The sequence below is a fragment of the Antennarius striatus genome, chromosome 19 (genome assembly GCF_040054535.1).
Source record: "Antennarius striatus isolate MH-2024 chromosome 19, ASM4005453v1, whole genome shotgun sequence".
In the NCBI taxonomy this organism is placed as follows: Eukaryota; Metazoa; Chordata; class Actinopteri; order Lophiiformes; family Antennariidae; genus Antennarius; species Antennarius striatus.
The window spans coordinates 6708432-6722956 of NC_090794.1; the positions used below are offsets into that span (position 1 = coordinate 6708432).

Sequence of the window (14525 nt, forward strand, 5' to 3'; positions counted from 1 at the left end):
TAGAATGCTACAGTAAATGTGATATGTGTGGTGTGTGGTGGTCATACTGCCCCCAAGTGACAACTACAGTGACCAAAATTAAGTAGAAAAAAAACAACACTTTTTTGTATTTTTGAAAGTCTTTTCAACACGATAAAGTTGTGTTTTTTCTACAATAATCACAGCTCACAAAAGAAACCAAAATTTCAGTTAAGGATAATTATATATATATATATATATATATATATATATATATATATATATATATATATATATATATATATATATATATATATATATATATATATATATATATATATATATATATATATAATTTTGACATAAAAACTCAAAATTAATGTACTGCCCCCCAAACCCTGGTGTAATCATTACAGTAAATCATTAGGATACATTTAGCATTTAGTTTGACATTTTCAGGATATTTATTTATTTATTCATGATGGCTCAATGAGATGCATTCAGGAGTAAAGTAAACCATCACTCATTAAATACATTTTGTCATCTCATATTAGTTTATAGAGCATTTTGGTATATATCTAAGCATAAGCTGAAAACAAATGTGACATCATGTAGGATATCATGTGATAGTATTTTAGTTCAGTTTCAGGCTGTTTTTAAAATCCCGAGGGGACGACCACCACGCTGGCTGCTGGCAGGTTAGAAGCAAGGACACTTCGAAGTTCCCTAAAAACATTTTTCTGGAAGCCTCGCAAATGGCTTTCGAGTGCAAAAAAGAACTTAGTGCGCAGCTGCCCACTCAACATGGTTAGATGCTTGGATAGTGGATACATCAGCATCTGACAAAAATAAAATAAAAAACAACCCTAGAGGACCAAGACTACTTTCTCTTTTGCCAAATAGTCCTCCGCGAGTGTGTGTCCGTCCTGCGCGGCCCATGTGAGTATGTAGCCCGGGGAAGAACCCACAGACACACCGCTGATGTTTAGCCAGCTGTTCCGGTCAGCGAGGGGAGCGTTAGCCGCCACTGGCTAGCAGCTCCACTCAGCTAACACGACTCTAGCTAGCTTTTGGCATCAAACATCAGCGTCGGGTTGTTTTGGTGCTAAAAAATGGAGCTAATTATTAAGATTTCGGATCACACTGTTATAGTGGACAAAATCATTTTAAACAGCGGAGCTTTTGTAGAAACAGGAAAGGCTAGCCGTGCTGGTGGGGTCTGTTGTGATTTGACACAACGTTCAGGCCAGAGCTACATTGATCACGTCATAATGGACACCAAAACAGGCTAAAGATGCAAAGCTAACCACAACTAGTAGTTATAACACTCACATGAACGCTTAGTAAGTGTTAAACGACTGGAAAGTGCAAAAAAACAATATTTTAAGTGTCATATACACATTTTTATTTTTGCTTATAGACTAATACTGCATCTCATGGAGGTCACATTCTAATTAGTTTGCTCGGAAGTGTGGAAACTATTTGTGCTGTGCTCTGTTAGAGTCCGTCTGACTGGAAACAGGGCCTGGTCCAGGTTCGCTGTTCTGGACCAGAAGTTGCTCAACTCATTTATTCGAACACCTGCTTCGAATAAATGAGTTGAGCAACTCAAGGAGTGATGGATGCAGGCAGGTCCTTGTTCACTGTCCATCAGCTCCATCTGACTGGGCGATTCGTCTTGTCAGGCGTTTGAACATCAGTTTTGTGCTGATGACGTCACACCACATTGACTTCTAGTCCAATATGTGTGTGTGTGTGTGTGCGTGTGTGTGTGTGTGTGTGTGTGTGTGTGTGTGCAAAAAAAATAATACTGTATATATCGAGAGCTGGAGGCTGTAATGGAAACAATTCAACTACTGTCTCCACAATAGAACTACTGTGTAAATGTTTTATATTTTTATCTCACCCAAACTGCCCAGAACTAGTCTCCAAGGCCAGAGCCCACTGGCAGCTGCCTTTCGTGCTTTTCCCACTAAATGTATCCTGATAACAAAATGTTGTTTCTTCCCTAGGGAAGGCTTTGTTCAGTCCATCTTGAGAAAGAGTGAGCTAATTATGGAAAACTGAAAGATCTTGGGGCAAGCAGTCCTCCTGGTGCTGATACAGTATCAGACTAAAAATTTAAACACTTCATAACAAATATTTTGTACGTTTTACGACTTTGTAACTGTCACTAATGCGTATACTCTATTTGAAACAAATGATAAAATCTCTCAAACTATATATTGTATTTTTTCTTTTCCTTAGTTGACACCACACTTGCTTGGCTCTATCAACACATAGAGATTCTCAAACTAGCCAGATTTTTTAAATTTTCAGGAAATACCTTGTTGCCTTGTTTCCAGTGCTGGACTCTGACAAGGAATTGAAGATGTTTAATGTTTCCCACTCTGTTGATCTACATTGTGTGAGAGATGTTTGAAAGTATTACTCAGATGTTTTCAGTGATTTCTTTCTTACTCTTGTCAGGTTTTTAGAGGCTGCCAGGCGAGACCAGCAGCACACCCGTGTCAGAAACAAGGACATTCAACCAGGGAGTTCACCTAGAAGATTAAAGTAAGTGTCTGGGGTATTTTAACCTCTCACACTTCTATAAATACCTAAATCTGAAATGTTCTATACACCCAGTTTTCAAACTCGAGTGTACGCCTCAGACTAGTTTACATTAGAAAAACACTTCAGACATTTGTCAATTTATTTAAAAGTGGATCCTCGTGTGCATATTTTATTTGGCATCATTTAATTTGCTCTGTTTTTCCCGAATCTGTGCAGAACAAACTGCAATCCACTTGGAGCTGCATCCATAAATAAACTCACTAGAGGGCAGTGTCTTATTTCTATTCTTTGGTGCAAAGGACCTCTGTTAGTCTTATTTTATGGTTAATGTATAAAGGCTTGTTCTCGTCATTGATACTGTAGTCTTATGAAGTATAAATGTACATTGCGCAACATAACACTAATAGTAATATAGTTAACATGTTTTTCTCTTAATCCAGTGTTTTACATACACTGTATACATCTATATATACTGTACACCAGTGATGCTCAAATAAAGCATTTTTGTAATGATAATCTCAGCTGTGTTCGGTTTTATCGCTAACTATCATTCATTGTGATTTGATGTTTTTTTCGCTCCACATAAGGAGTGAAAGCTACTTTCAGAGCATTTATCTGCTCTGTTTCTGCATTTTAAAGAGAATGCAATCAAGGACTGAGCCAAGTCTGGCCTACTGATTACATAAATGTTTCCCACTCCTTCAAGTCAACCATAGTGAACACATTCATTTACTTTTAACACAATCCTGTCCGCTCCTTCAGCTTTCCTCCCTCGTCATCCCTGCCAGCTTGTTATATCTCCACCCCCACCATCCCCGCTTTCCTTAATGTCTGTGAATCCCTCCATCCTGGCCTCCCAGCCCTCACGAACAACTGGCCCAGACAGCTGACTTCAACAGCTGCTCGCTATCTCATTTTTTGGCTCATCTCCATCTAGGCTGGGTTTTCCATACTGTTGTCTTTTCATAAGCCAGCATTCCTGTTTCTAAATTAGTCTTTGGTGTTATCTTTGTGTCACCATTCAAAACCAAAAATGCATTGAAACTCAAATATCTGTGGAATCTTTTTTACACCAGTAGCATTTTTGAGCATTATTCTTATCGCTATAGTTTGTCTGCCGTCAACAGTAGAGTGTATCCTCTGAGGAAAAGGCTTATATATATAGTTTTGAGTTGTGAAAATGCTCTTTTCTGTATCAGCATCTGATATAACGTGTTTTGATTCCTCTCCTCTGTTTACCACTATTATCTGTTGCTGATGACACCCGTGTCCATCTGCATCCCCTCAGAATGAATCCCATGTGTCATCTACGCTGAAATAGACTGGTGTGAACTGCCTTTTGTCCATCTGCTGATAATATGCTGTAATCTTTCCTGATTGTGCTTGTTGGCATTTAGTTGATGGAAATCTTCTCTCAGTAATGGCCGTGAAGGGAAGTGAGGTAATGCGTATACAATTTGAAAAGATTTTTAGTTGGATTGAGAAGAAGAGCCGATAAGTGGTGGATGTTTTTTGTTTGTGTTTTCTCTCTCACCACATCAGGTACGAACATCGTGGACCTTATATACTGTACATTTTAACTAAAATATCTTGACTGGTACAGGATAATGTAAAATAATACTAATCTGTATGATTGACAAATTATACCCACTGTAGTTTAGAGATTGAGCCATCAAATGCGAGGCTGACCTGCGTGACCTTGTGTCACGTTGATGATGTGCAGTTGTTGGTGCCGTCATTCATCTAGCCTTTCCGTGAGCCCTGCCCTGTGTTTTTTTCTTCCTCCTCGGGGTAGCGTAGAGGGTAATCGGGCCAGGAGTTGGTTTCCACCAGAGGCCTGACTGCTGCACACTTGCTGTCTATAATTCAAACTGCTGCTCTCCGTTTGATGTTGTGCTGAAGGATGGAGAAACTGGTGGATCTCTCAAACCCCCGTGGCACCAGCAGGCCTAATCTCCGTCTGTCTCTGACTTCAAACTGTTTCACAATATGGATAATTTGCGTCTTTTTGGTGCTGACAGGGGTCTCCTGGAAACTTTCTTAGACTTTTTTTTCTAATTCTGTGGAGACAAAGCCATTGGCTATCGAGCCTGTCAGGGACATGGATTCAGATTAGTCTGGGATAGATATTTTGTCTTTCATTCAGGATGAAATTCAAGGTGGCACTCAAATTTCAAAGTCCTGTTCTTTCCATTTGGGAACAGTCTGAATAGGTCTGTGAGATAATCCTTTGTTTGCTGTTTAACTCCAAAGATTTCTCCTACACAAATCTCCCATTTTGCTACCATCCTTTACCTCTTTCTTTCTTTAACTCTCAACCAGCATCATCATTAGCTGTTAAATATTCCAGCATGTTCACCAGCCAGTATCAGCTCTTTTGTGCTGCTGAGTAGGTATTACTCTTAAAACAGACTCTTGTTGCAGCTGAATCAGCGATTATAATGAACTGAACCTCTACAGTAGCAGCTGGGGGGTTGTAAATGAACTGAAGGTCACCAGAAAGCACTGAAAAGCCCTGATGAGAGCCTCACCTCCGTGATAGGATGGTTCTTAGTAAATATTACAATTATCAGAATGCCTTCCAGTTAATCTGCTTTCAGTCATAACATTAATGGATGACTGAGTTATACATATTTTATTTTCAACCAGCAGTTTTACATTTCTGGCTGTAATAGATTGACGTGCTGCTTTAGGTCGTAGTCATCCTCTTCTTGTGCCTCCACTGCCGCTTACAGATGGGTTCTCACTCACTGTGTGAGATGTCTCAATATCTACCAGAGCGATCGTAACGAAAATGTGTGTAGTTTTGCTTCCCGTGTTCATTTCACACAGATAAGAGGCAACAGAGCTGCAGAAAAGGAATTAGTGTAGCTGTGGTTGTGTGTCTGTGGTTTGTGTGTGTGTTTGCTTATATATATTTATAAGAGAGCACGTTTCAAAGCCACCAAGGAATGAAGAGATTTGCCGGCAAACACTTTTAATGTTCAAAGCAGATCCTTCTCATAGCTTCTTGATTGCGCTGCTTCTCTGATGGCTCCTAGGCTTTAGTCCTGGGTGCGCCTCTGGCATGTGGATCATTACGTTAGTCTCAGCAGACAGACGCATGGATCTTATCAATGTATCTGACAAACCATCCATCTCATCAGCGCTTATCTCTTGGCCTTTACGGACCTCATAATTGAAAGCAGCCCGGCCAGTCGACTCTTCCTTTTGTTTCCTGGACGTGAAATCATTTGGGCCTGGTGCTCCTTAAAAAGCACATGTGATTTATTATAGTCTCCAGGCAATACAATGATCTTCCAGCTATCTGGACCTGGAGAGGGGGGCGCTTGGAGCGACAAATCCCGTCTCCGTCTTCTGCATCACTTGCCTGCAGCCTCGCCATATCGCTGCCACTCACAGCTGTCACTGTTTGTATACCTGATATACTGACGAATGCCAAAAAGGAACAGGTGTTGTGTATTAGTGTCACTATTTTATTCCACCCGTTTTGTGACAAAAGCGCTCCACAGAGTTGTCAGACTGCATCACTGTAAATTATTGCAATTTTTTTTAAACAGAGCTTTGCTACAAACTATTACCTTCGATTAGTCTTAGGAAAAGGAAAGAGAGAAGGAGTTACTGTGGGTCAGGTGGGCTGACACCAACAATAGATTAGAAACATGCAGACAACTTTGAACATTAACCGTTTCCTGCTCTGCTGTCTCTTCTCAGGGAGTTTGAGGAGTCTGTGTTGAGTTTGTAAGAATAGCAACCGCAAGTGGAATCCTCTGATTGTTGGGTTTTGACATCATTGTTCCCTGATTTTGTAAGAAATGGATATTATTCCACAACTCAATGTGATTCTGCTTTTGAAACATCCATTATTTTCCTGTTTGTCATCGCAGCGGTGAAATTAAATAGACTACATAGAGATCTCAAGCTGTGACTCCAAACTTCAACTTTCTTTTTAAAATTTGTTTTGTGCTTTTCCTCCATTAGCACAACCAAAAAGATATTTGGTCATGGGCCATCACTCATGCATCAGCCTGGGTTGTTTGTGCAATATAAAAAATATGACTCCTCTGTTGCATTGTTTTTGGTTTGTATGTGTGTGTGTGTGTGTGTGTGTGTGTGTGTGTCAGGATATAAGCAAGATTGTTGCTTTGTGCCATCTTTCTTTGGAAGTCTAGCTATTCAGACAAATCCCCACAGACAGGCCTCAGTTCCCCCACAGAGAACAGCATCATTAGGATTTGTTGCACAAACTGGAGAATGTTGCCTGGCTGAGGGAGCAACAGGGCGCTCCCTCCTCGGGACACATGTTCCTCACTGGTTTCTGAGCCTTGTCGAATTGTATTTGGCTCAGCTGGGGGTTCAGTTACCTCTGGTCTAACCTTCTGCTGTCTCACTGGAATCTGCACACACATGGACTCTAAGGATTTAATAGATGGATGGCTTGTTCAGGCAACATAAAGGGCTGATGTATCAGTATCGGGCTTACTGAATATTGCTGCTTGAGCTGCTGCTCCCAGCCTGACTTTGTGAAACAAGTTTAGAACACAAACTGCACCTGAGTACATTTTAGGGATTAATTAACTTCACTTACTGGAAATTAAAAACATAGACATTGATAACTATAGGTCACAGCTCCCTTTAAGCTCCACACAATCTTGAATTTTATCTAATATATCTTAATACTCTGTGAAATCCCCTGATGCTTTGGAGAGTGATTTGGCGTTCAGAACATACTGCCTTTTTTTTTGACAATGATGCATAATTATGGTCTGTCGACATCTATACACCTTAACTTCATTCAATAGCAGGGTCATTTGCTTTTTCTTTTTTATGTGTTTATTTACAAATAAAAACTTATCTCCAAATTTGACAGGTCAAAATTCAAAATCAAAATCAAATGTGCAACCATGTAAATCACATGATTTAGTGCCTTTATAAGTCAGAGTTGAAACTAGTCATTACTCCAACAGGCCCGGTCTCAGTCTGCTTTATTTGCATCATTCTGTTCATAATTTCTTCTCCCAGCCGACTAAGTCTGATGTAACACCATTGTCATGCTTGGCATTGACAGTCCAGCCTGATTAAAAGGGGTGGACGCTTGAATGGAGTGAATTGGCAGACCGTAGTGTCACCTTCACCTTGTATTGTCCGAGGTTTATCATTAACAACAACATCATAAAAATGATTCAATTGTTGTTGATTAGACACACATCACAACTTTGGAACAGAGATCTGGAGCTGTGTTTCAGATTGTTGAATCAAGTTCAGTTTTTCTGTCTTTTGTCCTTTCATATGTCTTTCTCTCACTTTAACTTCTACCACACCCTGTTTCTGCAGAGAAAATAAGAGTTTTCTGGAATCATGCTCTCTGTCAGCCCATTAGTGTTGAAATGGCTCTTCCCCATAGGAATCCATGCAAGCCAGAGTTAAGCAATAATGGACATATGGAATATATAGTTAGCCACCCAATCTCAGGGGATAAGGTTCTTCCCTCCAAAGAGGTTGAAGTTAAACTTTGAAATAAGTTTTAAATTGAATAAATAGTTGAAAAAGCAGATCCTGTTATGTTGTCTCATTTGATTTTGTTAGTTAATGAATACATACAGATTTTGGCCCCAAATACAGAACCAGGACAAAAAATTGGGCAGTTTCTTAAGTAGAAATATTATATTCATCATTGATGCATCTTTTGATCTGATGACTCTTTTAATCATTCCATCAATAAATTTGTCAAAAATGAAGTCATAGTAAAATTCAGAAGCTGAATCCAGCAATTATTTGACAGTTTTGCTAAATAATTGTTTGAAGATGGAAATAAAGGATAAAAACTAGCTGTATTTGGATTTTATTTTACACGTTACTTTATGCCACGTAAATCATTATCTTTTGATTTCTTTTGAGTTTATTTTTCACCAAAATCTTCTTGGCTCTGCTTTTGTACTTTGATAACTATCCACTGCCTCATACTGTACAGACTCTCACATTATGCACTCCTGATCTCCTCTTAATCTGATGGACAGACCAGTTGAATTTCCGTTAATACCCCCCCCCCACACACACACACACACACCAAACTTCCCCACACAGCTTAATCATTACAGACAAACCACTGATTACCAATCTTCCCGTGGGCAGATCTAGCTCATCCCATGGCAAGTAACCAAGATATCAAACCATCAGAGGTGAATGAAAAGAAAAGTATGTGTGACTAATCTGAAGATCATCCCATGTTACCACCCATGTTGGCAAAGACTGAGGAAATAAATGTGTGATAAAGAGCCCCCCCCAACCCATCCGCCTCCATGCTCCAAGACAGGCGGAACTGAATTTTTTGTTTATTTCTGTGAAAACAATAGCACTTCCAGACTGCCTATATGAAACCGTTGCCTTTGCTTCTTCGTCACACACTATCTATGTGAAATGAGACAGCCCTTTGTTCTCATCGCTGTAGTTCAACTCTCAGAACATATAGAGACCCATTATACCTGAGAAAGTGTCCTGAGACATAACAGAGCAGCACTATGGATGGAAAACTGGACCAAAATAATCACAGATGGAAAGCTGGCTTGTTGAAATCCCTACTAAACGTTTTCCTCTTTTGGCGTCTTTCGTCGCTGCCAAAACGTTGGTGAATTCAACAAGCTGTAGGTTTACTTCTCCTGCACTTATTTACTACTGGCAACCCAGGCAATTGCCACAGCTCCCCAATTAAAAATGGCCTCGTAATTAAAAGTATTTAAATATATTTAGTTGTAAAACATATATATTTATGTCGCTTTATCAAACAACTTCTTGACGTAATAAGCTTAAAAGAATAGAAAAAGCCTGAGCTGGCAATGCTTCCCCCTGTCTCCATTCAAAGCCAGCTGTGTTTTTAGCTTCAGTTAGCTCAATGTTTTATGAAGTGTAGCAATTGTAAGTATAGAGGAGAACTCAGGAAGCTTCGGATGGGGTGAACCGCCATCCTCTCAAGACCAAACAATGTAAACGATGTAAAAAATATACACACTAATATAATATAATATTCAGTCCATGCCTATCCAGGTTTATTTATTTATTCATGCCCTTTATTCCTAAGCCCAATTACATCTCTGTATTTGTATATTCCTTTTATTTAGTGGGTTATTTATTATTTTTATTCTCTCTGTCTGGTAGGTTATTATTTATTACTCTTTCTATTTGGTGTTGGCATTATTTTCTGTGTGTCTTTTCTTTCTGTGTACTTGCTGCGCTGTGTGTAATGTCAGTCATGTCATCGTCCAACCCGCTTAATCCGCTAACGCAGGTCGCGGGGTAGCCAGTGCCTATCCTGGCAGTCTCAGGGCGTGAGGCGGGGGACACTCCGGGCACGACGCCAGTGCACCGCGGAGCCACATAGAAACAAACAAATCATTCACTCACACACTCACTCCTATGGTCAATTTGGGACCGGCCAATCTACCTGAGGCGCATGCTTTTGGAGGTGGGAGGAAGCCGGAGAGCCCGGAGAGAACCCACGCAGACACGGGGAGAGCATGCGAACTCCGCACAGGGCGGGACTCGAACCCGGGTCCGCCGTGTTGTGAGGCAGCAGCGCTAACCACTGCGCCACCGTGCCGCCCTGTGTGTAATGTGACGGAGAAATTAATTTCCCTGATGGAACCTCCTGAAGGGATGAATAAAGTCCTACTCTACTCTACTCTACTCTGTAGTAAAGATTTAAACTATCTGAACTGGACGTTACCAAAGTTTGGCTATGTGTCCAAACTTTTGGCTCGTATGTAGAAGTCTCTCTCACCCCGTCTTCCGCTACTTCCTCTGCTATACGCTTCTGAAAGACATCCGGAGTCTGAAGTCTTAATTCACTAAGAGGGAAATTGGAAAAATATGCAATTGTAAGGCATACTTTTGGCTTCTGAGAGTATTTTGTGTTCCCTTCTTCAACTTGGCCTCTTCCTTCCATAATGTTCTCCCTCTGTGCGCTGTAAATCGTCTCCGGGATCCATCTGCTTTCTTGCCGTAGAACAGTTAAAGGACTCTTCATTAGACTGACACAAACCAGAGCGAGCATATGAGGGTGAGAAGGGGCTCCCAGTGAGGGGAGAAGGAAGGGAGAAACAGAGCAGTCTTGGCCCTGGCCCAAGCCACTGACCCTGGGACTGTTGTCGGGGTCACGATGCAGAACTTGATTTGTACGTACAGAGTGATAGATGGAGGCAGACTGTGGCAGAGGGTCAGCCCAATCCATTTCTTTTTATTCACTTGATGGAGACCTTTGTGTAGCCTGAACCCATCCATAAATTGGACTAAAAGGCTGTCTGCCTATAGAGCTGCTGCCAAGCATTTCCTCCCGCCATTTGTCTCTTCATCTCTTCTATCCTTATTTAATTTCTCTCCTTTTTCCCACTATATCCTCTATGCCTCTCCATACCTTTTAGTTGATAAGATATTTTGCAGTCAGGATTTCACTTGTTATTTAGCATCTTTGCTTTATTTGTCTGTTCTTTGCTCATTTTCTTTATGTTTTATAGTGTTACTTTCTTTTTAGTTTTTAGTCTGGTACTCCTTGTTCATTGTCATCCTACAAGTTTACATGTGCCATGAGAATGAAAACTGATGAAAATTGTGTTCATTGCACTGGATTTCATTTTGATAAAGTTAATTGTGTGCACCTGCGTGCAAAAAGAAGTGCTTTACGTATACTAAATGCCAAGGTTGCAGAGCTACAGCCAAATTTGGCTTGCATTTTCTTGGCAGTGTCTTTCGAGTAGATGGAATGGAACCAGTATTTAAACAGCATTTTATTAATGCTCATTTTGTTCCGCAGTCCTTATGGACATGGCAGCTGTATAGACAGAGCAGCACTCTGATTGGCTGATTGGCTGTTCTCAGTCGAGGGGCTGTGGGTAGTGAGGGATCTGGAGCGCTTGCTGCCTGATTCCTGTGTTTGGGTATATTCACAATGCCACTAACCCCCCACTACATGCTTGACATGCACTTTACTGCGTGATGTTGTTTTGCAGAGGCAGGGTGACATTGCTGTTTAGTTCTTTGTTAAAGTGCAACTCCCACCTCTCTCTATCCTTTATTGAAATGGGTGTTCAGCAGCAACTTTATTGATTACCTTTACAAATTACTTCCTCAATTGATGATCTTGTTGTTTGTGTGACCCACAGTCCAAAATCAGAGATCATCTCATTAAATTTATGTAGAAGAAAAGAAGACACTATAGTAATGAAGACTTAAGAGATTGTCAAAACAACAGATAATAGTTAATTTCCAATAAATCAGTTGATCACTTGAACCACTAATTGTATCAAACAAGATGGTCTTGGTCTATTCTAGCATTTATCTGCAGTTCAAGTTTCCTGTGTCAGCTGCTCATAGCTTCATTAGTGTGAAGTTAATATAAATATGACATGTATATTTTTAAAAGACACACACAAGATGAATAAAATATGGAAGCCGGTGGTAGTGATGTCAGTTTCAGGTTGATTTAACCAGTCTTGCTTTCATGAAAAGGCCTTTGTGTGTTCTTAGCTTAAGAGCAGTTAGTTGTTCCAGTAGTATCAAGAGACTCTAGTCTATTAGGACATGTGGCTGGCAGCCAGACGGCTCCGTCTCTGAGGGCATCAGAGTCCATACATGTACAGAAGGATGCACACAACTTCTTGGCAAGTCGTACGTCAGCCTGTAGGCCTCCACTCTTGATCATCCTTGGCTTCCAGCAAACACGAGTCCTCTCACAAGATGTCCTCCACTGTCAAGGCCAACTCAACACTCTGTAGCATGTGTGTGTCGAAGAATGCATAATTGTGTAGTTGTCCTTGTGTTCCTGTCCTTGTAGTTTTTGTATGCAAACACATACTCTATGTTCTGTCAGTTCTATGTGTTACACATTGTCCGTTGTTACACACTTTGTCTGTTTAGACCAGTGTGCGTTTCTGAACAGCTTACAATTTGGCTTTTTTTTTTTTCTAAAAGAAAAACCAAACAGATCATAACTTACAGGATGTATAAAATGTAGTATTACCCCTGCCAATGAGGTAATGCTTTTGTTGGCATTGGTTTCCCAGTTAGCAGGATCACACTAAAAATGTTTCATTGAATTTCATGAAACTGGGTGGGAGGGTTGGGCATGTGATGGGGAAGGATCCAGTAAATTCTGTGAGTGAACCTAACTGATAGAGTTTCTTTAAACTTGTTGAAAGAGTGGGGCAAAAATGGAATCAGTCAAATTTCACAGATCCATGATTTATATATGAATTATTATTTTTCTTTTTTCCAATTCGAAAGAACCCAGAGGTTGTGATTTTAATTACATACATATCTTTCTGAAATTTTAATTTGGAAATTTATTGAATTAAAAGGAACTGGTAGACCTTGGCTGGATGCTATTCTTGTGTAATATTCATGCTTCTAAATACTAAACTCTACAAAGTGTAATTATTCAACTTAATTAAGTATAATTAGCATTTATTGAAAATATAGGCTTGAATTTTGTCTTTAATTGTTTCCCACATTAAACAAACATTTGTGTTCAACACAGTGTATTTTTTAATTAATAAACCAGTGTAAAACTCTAATTAGATAAACTACATGTAACACATGATTCTGAAATGATCTCACATTTAATATTTCTGAACTACAGATTTAATTTAAATTGTTTCGATTTATCTGTAATATCACCCAGTATTGTAATAAATGAAAACTATATATTTCTATCCTTGCTGCGGTCTGCACTGGATCGATGCAAGCTTTAGTCGCTTTTACGTCTCATGGCATAACCTGTAGAGCTTATAACACTTCAAGTCTTTTTGATTGACTATTTGCTTGTTAGGTATAAAACCTCAATTAAACACTGAATTATTATATTTGTCTCCATTTTTCAGCCTGGTGGAGCAGACTCTGCTGCTGTTTGTAATCAGCCATCACTTTTGCCTTGTATCTTGGAAGCAAGACATGGAAACACGCTCGTATCGAGGAGCTGTGGTGTTTATTCACGGGCAAACTGTAGTCTGCACTGTACATTTAATGCATTTGGACATCTTCTTTGCCAACCTTTCCTTCTACTTCCATCATAATCCGTCTGGTCTGAGCATAACCGCAGGCACTCTTTTGATCAACCACACATCCACTACAACCCACACTCATCTTGTAACACAATCACATGCATCTGTGTTGATGGAAAAAGAGACCAAGAATACTCACACATGTGAAAGCCGTGTTTATTTGCTCCATTACTGCTAATGCTTTGACATGCAGAGTCTGTGTAGAAAGTTGGTTCGCTGTCGCCATGACACTGACATGATGGGCGGGGTCAAAACATGGAATAAGATCCTTATTTGAAGGATTTCATAGACGCTGTAGACCAGTGTGTCCAAAATTGCCAAACTGTGATGGCTGGAATCATTCCATGGGTAACTTGGCCTAACACCTACAATATGGTTGGGGTGATATGAAAGTATTCTCATTATATTAGAAGATATTTGTTTATTAATGCGGAACACATAGGGAAATCTCATACTTCAAAATTCAGGAGGGTTACATGTAATCAAAGGCTAATTATTCTGCACAAGAGCCACAAAGTAGCAGTATAATGTTACTGATGGAGTTTAATCCTACTGACAGATTGTATGTAGAAATACTGTTTGGTCTCCTATGAGTCAGAGTGCAGTTGGGTCTGGTCTATGTCACTTGTCGGCAATCCTCTGGCAGGTCGGTCCGGAGCTGTGCCATCCCTTCATTTATATAAGCACAGCAGGTTTATGGACCTCTGGAGAGTCTTTACTGCATCAGTCCTGTTCTTCATTTAGTAGACTGAATTGTGATTAGTGGAAGTTTTTTTTTGTCTGGGGTCATCCTCATACTCATTTATTTATTGAATAGCAGCATTTCAAGTTAATGCTGTGATTACTTTGGCACAGCATGGAGGGATTCTTTCCATACTTTCAGACAATTAATAGCATGATGATCCGGAAAACAAGTGGTTTAAATTTATGTGTGTTCCTTCCCCATAGAATTCAATTGCATTG

At 39.9% G+C, this 14525-nt stretch overlaps 1 protein-coding gene across 1 annotated transcript in view; it reads left to right on the plus strand.

The window, feature by feature from the left end:
- The first annotated feature begins 706 nt into the window (after positions 1 to 706).
- Positions 707 to 14525, plus strand: part of disp1 (dispatched homolog 1 (Drosophila)) — a 67612-nt gene continuing 53793 nt past the window's right edge. Inside the window, exons 1-2 of the mRNA XM_068342810.1 lie at positions 707 to 897; positions 2428 to 2514. The gene's annotated coding sequence lies outside the window, so the exon portion shown is untranslated. The remainder of the gene's footprint in view (positions 898 to 2427; positions 2515 to 14525) is intronic.